The sequence below is a fragment of the Vigna angularis genome, chromosome 7, assembly GCF_016808095.1.
Source record: "Vigna angularis cultivar LongXiaoDou No.4 chromosome 7, ASM1680809v1, whole genome shotgun sequence".
Lineage (NCBI taxonomy): Eukaryota > Viridiplantae > Streptophyta > Magnoliopsida > Fabales > Fabaceae > Vigna > Vigna angularis.
In genome coordinates, this window is record NC_068976.1 from 23426152 (window position 1) to 23438166 (window position 12015).

Sequence of the window (12015 nt, forward strand, 5' to 3'; positions counted from 1 at the left end):
AAATGGGACGAGGATAACCGCTTGTGTTGAATTCGTAGATCTTTCTTAATTTAATTATCTGTCCAAAAAGTCTTTTTACCTCGAAAGTAACCCTATTTATAGAATTCAAAAGAATTTGACTAATTAATTTATCTCTTAATGATCATTAATGCAAATCCTAACCATTTAATAGTAGTCGTTGTAACATGAATTGTGTCTTAACTTTGTTCAACGATTGTCGTCGAAACTGAGTGGTTGTGGAATGTTTTCTTGAACATCCACCCGCTCTGTTTAAAAGCGCCTTAACTATGCAATTTGTCATCTTACATATCGGCTAGCTTCATACCCATAGTAACATTATTGCTTTTTTACTTTTCCAAAACCCATTAAAATGAAGAAACAGAGAGGCAGGAAAAAAATAGTCAGCCAAATGAACATTGCCTTATTTCAAGAACTTTGATGCTATTGGACTAGTTATTTTCAATTTTCATTCTTATTTTCATTGATTTACATCTGACTTTACAAAATAATAAATATTTTAAAAATAAAAAGTAACAAAAATATAAGAATGTTGGAGTGAGATGCGAAAACACTACTTGAAATAAAATATCATATAAAATGTTAGAACTCAAATTACAAAAGAATGTTTATTTACCATACATTGGTAATATGTTACAACTCAAACAAGATAATAATGAAATAGGTGGTAAGTGGTTCCATTTTTTCCATGAAAATTGAATGTGTTTCTCTTTCAGATGTGTTGACGAATGCAAAGTTGGTTGATTTTACTTAGCATTTGGGTGTCAAGTTTGTGCATAATATGTTGGTGGCTTCATGCCAAAGTTTGACCATTGTGGCCATGGAGTGCTTTTAAAATTCCATGACCCCACTATGGTTACTGTTGTGACCTTCAAAGTCAATGATTATTATCACTCTTCATGCACCTATTCGCCTATTCTTCTTCATTCAAAGTTTTTTGCATGCAAGTTACCCCTTCTTGCTATGTTATGTTAATACAAAGAATCAGAATATTTGTGGCCAAATTCCAGGAAAATAGCACAAGCTTGAGTGCAATTTTCATGCTATTGGTATTATTTCCTCTCTTTTTAGTCAAAGATGAACAAATTCCTTTCAAGTGATATTAATGAATCAAATTAATGTATAAAAATAAAATTTTAAAAATTTATTGTTAAAATTTTGAGTTAGAAGTGATAGTTTAATATCTATTGTAGCATTTTGTTTTCCTTGATAGGGAACATATGCAAGTGCATGGAGGAAGGAATATGTGCTTTAGATTGATTATTTGACCATATCTTCTTACCTTTGCTTGATACATTGAAAATTCTGAGTGCTTCTTCCCAAATTTATTCCTTGTTTGACCTTATTTCTTTGTTACCCAATGGAAGTGAAAATAAATTTCTTCACATCATTGTGTCCTATATTCCTGTATTGGAAATTGTGAGGATGAGAATCATGGGTTTTCTTGTTTAGGAATAGTGTATTATTAAATGTTACAAATTATTGTTAATTTATTTATGGTTTGTTTTAAATAATTGAGTTTTCCAATATTGAATTGGAGGAAAAGAATTGATTCACAATATTTTTATTTATTTATTAATTTTGATCTATATTATGTGTATACGTGCCTTTTCAATCAATATAAAATTGTTTTAGATTAATTAATGGTGTGTGGTAAAAATTTCAAATTTATAATCATATTAAATATTTAAACTGCTATCTAACACTTTTGTAATAATCTTATTTACTTTAGTATGTTTTTTTGTCCGTTGCCTAAAAATATCACTCCTGCGAATTAAAAGTGATCATGGGTTTTTTTTTTTTTGGTCTGGTCCAGGTAGTATAAACATGAAACATACGATTAACTCGTTTTTTATTCAAATGCTAGAGCATTTTAACTGGTGAATTCAATTTGATTCTTACAATATGAATTATAATAGTATATTATTTTTAAAACTTAAGTGAGAAAGTTTTTAAAATAAAAAAATACATTTTATTTTAAATAGTAAATGGGATGTCAAAGTAATAAGAATGTCCCAAATATAACAGAAACTAAACATACCAATTAGGTATTTCAATTTCTCAAATTTATGTAAATAAAAAAAATTAAGAATTTAATGCCAGTTTAAATCACACTAAAAAATTATAAAATAATTAGTATGTAACTAAAATATTCATAACTCAATCACTGTTTGGATTAAAAGTGTTATTCTGATATTTTATACGAATTTGTTCACTGTTCATTTAAATAAAATCTCAAGAAAATACACATATATCTATCTAGCATTTATATGTTAGGCTAAAAACTCTTTTATATCATTCTTACAAGTGAATTTTAAATAATTGTTCGTAATATACAAATTAAAGCCAAATAATATTATAGAAAAATTGTGAATGTGACATTTAACTTCTTGATTGAAAAATGTTGCTGATTACTTGACCTTCATCAATTTACATGAAAATGTTTTTGACCCTTTAGAAACAAACTCATGTTTTTGTTTAACATGCTTGTCGTACACGAGTCTCACTGTCGGCTTTATTTATTTTTAGTATGACTCTCTTGCAACCATCTACTAAATAATTAATAAGTCATGCAAATTATAAAAATTATTAATTAAAATATTGAAACAAAAATTTTAAAATTGCATTTCAGTTCCTAGTGTGTATAACACTAGTATCTATCTTCAAAGTAGAAAAAAAAAAAACATAACAATTTAAAATCAGTTTATTTTGGAAAAAAAAAATTAACAACTAAAGCACTGAACTTTTACATGTACGTTTTTTCTCTTTTTCTACAGTCTTTATTTTATATATTTAAATTTTTATATTAATTAAAAATATAAACTGATTGGTTTTGTATGTTATTTTTTCCATTGTAATAAAATAATTTAAATAGCGTGGTATATATGTAGTCAACAACACTCTCTCTGCCTTGTTGCACATTTCATGATTATTGTTGACTCGTTGTCTTTATCTTTGACTATTAAATATGACGTCACAAACGAGATTATTTTCTAAATAAAAGACTATCAGCATTTTAAAGTTTCCATAAATAATAAAACATCTTAAGTTTTAAATGCATATTTTTGTACCTTACGCTGAAAAGATGAATGAGTGTTGAATCAAACAATAATGCGTTTTAATACTCAAAAGAAATATTTTCATAATGATTAATTTTAATAACAAAAGTAATAATTTAGATATTATTTTTAAATTAGAAATTATTGATAATTTAAATATTTCTAAGAAATTATAATTAATTTCTATAAATTAGTTTTAAAATTAGTCATTAATATTAATTATCAAAATTTTGATTAAAAAATAATTTTTAAATATATTTTTATACTAAAATTAATTATTATTTAAAAATTTTCTTGTAATTTTCTTATAGTATTATTTATATTTAACTTAAGTTACAAAAAGAATGAATCAAGTTCTTACTCATTAAGTAAATAAATTTAAAGTACATTTTTTTATGTTACTAAAAAATAAATGAATAAATATCTAAACAAATACCATACAAAGATATCTAAGGTAAGTTCCGTGGGTGACAAAAAATTATTAGTTGTATTAGTAAAACTTCTATATTAATAAAACTTCTATATATATAACAATTAAAATTCTATATTAATAAAATACTAATAACCATTACTATCTAAAAATAAAATAAAATAAAAAAAATTTTAAGTTAAGTATTTGATCCCAACAATTTTTATTCATGTTTTATCTTTATTAATTTTTTTCATTGAGCTTTTCTCCAATTAATTTCTTAAGTTATTATTTTCTCATTAAATTTCGTGCGTTATTGTTTAGTTCGTGTGTTTTTATGATAATTTCACTTTCCAGTAATACTAATTTCTAGCTGAGAGATGAAGAGGAAAAAAAAAGTTAAATACTACTTCTATTTTTTTCTATGAAATAAAGAGAAAGATAAATTTTCTTCTCTATTACTAAAAGAGTCAGATCACTTTTCATCTTGTTTTGTCTCTCCTGTTATTAAATTGACTATGTTATTAAATTGACTAAATTTGTACATTAACGACAACATCACATGAAAGGACATATTAAAAAAATAATAAAAAATATAATTATCCAATAAATTGTTTTTTAATTTTTAAATTGTAACACAAAATTAAGACTAGTCCATTTTCAAAATTTTAATAAAGTTAATTACAATTTTTATAAGATAAAATAGATTTAGTGTTTTTAACCTTTCATTTTTTTTTTATACGTCAAATGGTGTTTCAGATTGATGTATGAGTTGTTTATACAGTTTGATATTATCTAAATTATCGTTATGAAATACTATTTAAAACGTAAAAAAAAATAATCCCATAAGTTAGTAAGAGTGTATCCATTTGTTTTTTAAGTTGAAAACCAAAATGTATTAAAGTTTTAAACATTAACAAATTTTAATTTTGCATCTAAATTTAGAGTAAAAACATGTTTAACCCTAAATTGCAATTGTAATTATACAAATGAAAATATTTATCATTGATTAAAACTTCAAGTGTTTAACAAATTTAGGAAGAATAATTAATTTATTTTTCATTAAACTTTTCTAATTTTAAAATTTTCAATTAAAATTTTAATGTTTTTATTAGTTAGATAACGAGATTCTTATCTCACTTCTTTATTAAAATTTAGACAAGTCATTTCATACAAGATGAGTATAACAAAAATTACTAAACAAGTTAAAGAATATATTGATTAGATGAGCAAAGTAAAAAAAACTAGACAAGATTGTGGATGTATTGATATAATAATATACATTAGACAAATCATTCACATATTTATTAAATGACTTTATCAATATATATTATAGATATTAGACGAGTCTTTCTACTCACAAATAAGACTAGTCTATGAATAAACATTAGACAAGTCTATTCATTTTCTGCTTAGATGAATATTGCAATACACATTAGACAAATTTTTTCATACATTAATTATATGACTATAGCAAAAGCCGTTACAGGTGTCCATTAATATATTAGACGTGTTTATTTATATATTGATTAAATGAATATAACAAAAAAATATTATGAGTCATTCCATACATGAATTAGATGAATATAAGAATACACATTAGATGAGCATGTATAACACACATCACACCAATTTAGTTATACACTAATATAACAATATATGTTAGACAAATTCGTTCATTGACATAATAAATGAATTTATTAATACACATTATGAGTTTTGCAATATACATTACACAAATTTGTTTGTATACTAATTAATCGAGTATAATAATACACATTAGACTAAAATGTCCATAAACTGATTAGACAATCTAACAACTCATATTGAACAAGTTTGTTTATGTATTGATTATATAAGTCTAGCAATTTACATTACATCATTTTGTTTATACATCAGTTTATATTTTTAGCGAATAAAACTCAACATTATTTATATCTTTTATAATTTTAAAAACTTTACTCTATTTTTACACATATTTTATCCTTTATACTTTTACAAAATCTATTATTTATGTTTTTATAAACAATAACTTTTAAACCTATAAATTAATTTTAAAGTTGATTCTGTTCAAAATTTAATTATAAATTTAAAAATATTTATTAATTTTTTCTCAATGCCTAATTTTATTTAATAAACAGACAAATGAACATCATCCACAATGTGCGTAGACACATTTTAAAACTAATGAATAAATAAAATGACTGAAATTTATTTAGATTAAAAGAATAATAATAATAATAAAAATATAAAATTAAAACAGTTTTATTTAATATTAATAAATCTATTTGTTACTATTACCATAATTAAAAAACTCTGTCGAGACAATTTTTTTGTTCTTTCTCTCTTTCTCATAACACTTGTTTCCCCAATCACTTTTACACTAATTATTCAGTCCAACTTTTCGCAGTTCTTTCTTCGGAATCATAACAGTGAACCCTAACATATTTAAAAAAGAAAGATAACAAATTAAAGTTGAAACATATTCTGAAGGAGCTTATCATGAATATACAATTCCAATCAAAATCAAAGACATATATACAGTTTTCTTCCGTAACAAGGAAAACTGAATACTGTCTTCAATGGTGACAGTGTTGAACTGAGAACACGTGGCAGAAGGTAGTGACTAGTTGATGAATCATAGTGTGCACTCATCAAGTTTCTTGACTTGGCCAAAAGATACAGTTACAGTTGTATTCATATTTTACTGTTCCTGGAGACCACCTGATTCAAAATTGATTTTGGAGGAATGGGTCATTTGGCACGTGTCCGTCCACCATTGGTGGATACATTTGTTCCGACGTGTCGCAGGACCACCAAATCTTACGTTGTCTGCCGTGAGAGCGAAAGATACTCGGCCTCGTTCCTCGTGCCTCACTCGCATCGTAATACGTATCCAACGCTCACTTTTTCACTGGGACCCACTTTGATTCACCACCATCACGTTATTTCATTCATCATCAACCTAATATAACAAAATCAAGCCCACTCAAATTCTTTACTGTACAAATTAACATAAAATCATTTCATTTCTAAATATAAATAACTTTTCAATAAAAATAAACATATTTTTTTTATCATAACTAAATTTAAATTTGTCATTCAAAACATTGCAGTATATGATTATACTAATATACGAGTGATTTATGGTCCAAGTTTTATCAAGATTTCAATTTTCAACTTTTATATGTTCACCTTTTACCCCGTAAAATCTAATTAAAAAAAATTCAATAATGTGTATTAACAAATTAAATTTGAAATACAGACTAATTTTGTTTAGTTGTGCATTTATTTTTTTTCAAATAATAACATATAGAAAAAATAATAATAAAAAGTTTATTTGTCGAATTAATTGAAGATAAAATACAAAATTAATAAGTTATAAAAATACTAATATATTAGCATGGCTCTTTCCATGTGTTGGTAAAAAAATAGTTAACTTAGTCAAACTAGAGTGACTTGAAAAAGTTGCAAATCCACTTTTATTATGGGTTGTGAATTATACTTAGGTTAAAGACTCAAAAGATATACTTATACATTAAGTTAAGACTTGAGAATCTAATAGACAAATATGTTGTAAAACACATAATATTGAGTTACTAAATTAGCCATTAGATGTTACCATAAGTTACTGATAATATTTAAAATAATCTTTGTATTAAAATCCTTTATTAAAATAAGAAATTGAGATTATGGGGTGCAAAAGATGCATAGTAGTTTTAAGGGTATAATGGCATATGGGAAAAAGATAGGTATGAGACGTCCTTCTATAGCTACCTTCCACCCTTCATTTCTAAGAAAGTTCTGAGACACATAAATCTTTCATAAATGAAGCCCATATTTTTTTCAAAAATAAAACAATGATTATGTTGTCTTTCTCATAGCGTGGGAGAACAAAACCATTTTTTTTTTTTCAAATATCTTCAAGTTAGGTTTCTTCTTTTCGTGTCACTTTTCCATACTTAGGAATCTATAGTAATACTGATGTATATATAAGAAAAACTATTTCCCATTTAGATCCAATTATATGTATTTTATTTATTTATTACTGTATTTTCATTTATAAATAGATGTGTTAAAAGTTATCAATAGATATGATCAAATAATAATAATAATATATAAGTGAGTGTACATTTATTATCAGATCTCATACTGCTCTTTATATGTAATGTCTTCAGCATAACAGAGTATTTTGAAGATCCTATATAAAAATATAAACTATAAGTATTATAGATACAAACTTTATTTTAATAAACATATTGTATGACTACGAATTAAACTTAAAATATTTTTTCTTAAGAAGATAGATGAAAAAATGAAAAATAATAATAATAATAATAATATTGTGTTCATGTATGAAAAATGTTGTTTATACAACTTCAAAAAATAAAATGTGAAAAATAAAGTTAAAAATATGAAATGCAAAAAAATATCTAATGTTAAACTTTCAATATTTTGTAATAATTCAGTAAACAAATACAACACATATGTTTAATATTTATCTTTGCATTCATTAAAAAAAATGTTTTATTAATTATAATATAAATATTATTAATATATACACTCATATATTATAGTAAAATAAATAATAAAATAACAAATAAAAAATCAAATAATTTAATATTTTATTAATATATGTTTCTGTATTATGAAAAACCGATAATTAAATGCGTGTGTGTTTTCATATTATAATAAAATAAATATTTTTAAATATTTAAACAGTAAATAAAATAAAAATAATTAATTTAGATTTTGAAACTTTTAAAATTAATATATTTATATTATTTTGAAATATACTTTTTTTTATATTCAGATTTGGTAATATTTTTTATTTTCATTTTATTTTAACCTTTTATATTTCATTTTTTATTTTTTAAATTATATATATATATATATATGTGTGTGTGTGTGTATGTATAAAAAAAATATTCCATTACAATAATAAACCCATTACAATTTTTTCAATTTTTACTCAATTCAAACAATTTCCCTTTTCAATTTCTTTTTCACTTCTTTTCCTTTCTATTCTCCCTCTTATCCAAACAAAACATAAATATAAACAAAATAAAAAAAGTGTGACATATCTAAAAGAAATTTTCATTCACCAGATTAAAAAAATGCTATTTAATTGCATAATTTATATCTTCACCCATAATAAGCTATATTACTTAAAAACGCTGTGATTTTTTTAAATATAATAATTAATATAATATAATTGATTAGATATACTTTTATTATAGTTAAAAAATATTTATTTTTATTTTCTAATTTTATCGTAGAACCATCCTAAAAGTGTCATTAAATATAAATTAATTTTAGAGATTTTAGAGACAGAAAATAATTGATCACTGTGTTAACTAATTTAAAACTAAAAATCATTGACATTTAAATTAAAATATATTATGAATAAAAAGTTATAATTAATTTATTTATCAAAGTATAAATTGATTTTTAATATTAATTACCAAAATTTTAGCTATGTTATTCTAGAAACAAATTCTTTGGTGCAATTTTTCCTCTTTACTGGAAACATATAGTTCATGCATTAGTCTTATTCCTAAAGTAATGTGGATTGTTACTTGATCTAATATATTTATAATTAATGTTAAAGAATAAATTAAATTTTTTAATTCACAATTTAAATATAAATCTTTATTTAATGAAAACTATTTTAACTATTAATAAGTTTTGTTTATAATTTAATAAATTAATTATTTTTTAACTTTAAAATTAATTTTTATTTAATGATTTTGTTATAATACGTGTAAACAATAATCAGGGAGATGCTGTAATAATGCTTCAGATATATTACATCTATAAATTTGTTATGATGTTATTTTGATATGGAAACAAATAATTTATTTATTTGTATTCTGGTAATGTAACGTGACAATATACTATATATATCAAACTTGAGAAATAATATATCCTTGTTTATTTATAGTATACTTAAAATTATATATTTCGAAATGTTATCATATAATTTTTTTATTTAAAACAAGTCAATAACTTAAATAAAACTAAAAAAAAACATAAAAAAATCTGGATTTTTCTTAATTATATAAAGTAATATATTTTTGTGAACTAAAATGAATATTTTCCTTTTGTAAATATTCTCCCATGACATAATTTGTCCATTTTTTTTTTCAAATCAATGCCTGATATTTACTTAAAGGAGTCTAAATAGTTTGCATGATGTATCCAAATATACTGATAATGATTAAGAATTGTATTATATGTTGGCAAGAAAGGATAATGGTTTCACTTTCCAACTCTTTTAACTGTGAAATGAAAAAGAAACAGACATTGTTGTAATTGTTTGATGGTGGATGACACTACTGGAGAACAGAAGTTGATATTAAGACAACCTAATTCTCTGACCAGAGGATGAACAAAAATGGTAAAGAATGTTGTTAATGAGTTGTGCTAGTTGGTTGATGCCTACCCCACAAAGATAATGCCATTAGTAAAAAATTCAAATGGGTTAAACATGGACCACCCTTACCCATTCTTAAAGGACACCAATCATCATAATCAACCACATCTTCAATATACTACCCTAATCTTTCCTTCTTAACCCAAACAAATCACACTCTTTTAATATTATTTCATTACCTTTTCTAATTCCCCTTCAAACAATGGATAATACATTATTTTATCAGTCTCAATTATATTTCAACTATATTTATTATACAATATTTTCTGGTGAAATTATAATTTTTTCGTGTATTGTTGAAATGATAATTATGGTATTAGCCATACTAATATTACATCATGGGTGTACTGATGATGCAAAAACGCATGCTTCATTGATTAAATTAAAATAACGCTGCCGACAAGAAGAGACGAAGGGCCCACCACTCACTTTTCCAATCAATGGCCAATTCATTTCCACGTGGCGCGTATCTAAGTTAGCTTCTCTCAGTTCCCTTTAACGGCGACGATTTTCGGCAACACCACCGATACGTCAATGCTGCACTGATATTTTTACCAGAACTTCTGGCACTCATTTGAAATGACATCTCTGCCCTTTTAACGACCTGGAATATTTCACCGTTCTACACGGTTCCACCTTAACGTGAATCGGACGGCGAAGTCCTCCTTCTCGTAATTTGACGGTTAAGATCCTCCAAATTCTCATCTCATTCTTTGAAAGAAAATTGAAAAGTCTTCCATTTTTTTCTTCGTTAGTATTCACAACAAATACATCAACCGTCGGTAATATCTGAAAGTCAAAATATATTCTACAAATACAATCCCATTTTTAAATATTTTTTTAATTATACCATTTACAATTTTAGCAAATAATTTATACTATGAAATATAATAATATGTTTTAATCCTAAACGAAAGACTAAAGTAATATCAAACGAGACTTAAATCCTTCCAAAAAAACATAAAAACAAAAAATAAATTAAATTTGAATAGAAATTAAAAAATATAATTTGAGGATCAAATTATGTTTGGAAATCCAACTGAGATTGTACGACTGTGGAATGCGCAGAGACCGTTACACGGTTTGACTGATAAGTTTGTTGATATTATTTTTTTACTTTCTAAAATATTGCAAATTATAATTATTGACTTGTGATGCTATTTTTAATGACACACATGTCATGTTTCAAAGTTATATTACATGTTAAAATACAATTATTAATAGCTTTTAACTATGTATAAGTAATTATATATATATATATATATACGAGTTGTCAAAATGATAATAAATAATTTTTTATCGTTTTTATTTAACACTCTCTCACTTTGTTATAATGCAAATTTCATCTTATCTTTTTACCAGTAACTAATTTTTATTATAATAAATAAATCTCAATATTCACAAATCATTTTAAAATCCTTCGTGTATGAGTGTGGGATACAAACCATTCTACCAGTTAATTAAAAAAATGTATATAATTGTGTATAGTGGATCTACGCATAGCTCAACGAAACCTTTCAAACCAACGGTTAACAACAAAGTTCAATGTTGATAATAAAAGCTAATATTAATTAATTTAATAAATTGAATAGATTCTAATATAATTTCGAATATTATTGTTTACGGACAACAAAAATGCAATAAAAAAATTGGAATTAGAAATCTAACGTTACATAACATTACTGAAAAGCAATTGAACGATGGTTGATAGAAAACGATGGTTTTTCATAATGTCAAATCTCCAAAGTAATTAGATTTTAAATAGTGTTGCACCATTATTTTCACCACCAACGGCACACTTACTATAAACTATTCATGAATTTTATTTTTCTAATAGAATAGAATGCTTGAAGAAATTTAAAAAAAAAAACTATATCAATTTCAAAGTTAAAAACAGGACTAGGCTCATATAAAAACAAATCATTATTTATATGATATTTAATAATAACATTTTCAATGCATACTTATTTTTGGGTAGTATTAAATGCATAATTCTATCTAAAAAAGGTATGGTACAAATTTATAATATTGGATGTTTGGTTCTCCGTGTCTCAAAAGGTCATACTTTGTGGCTCCGTCTTATTAAAAAAAGA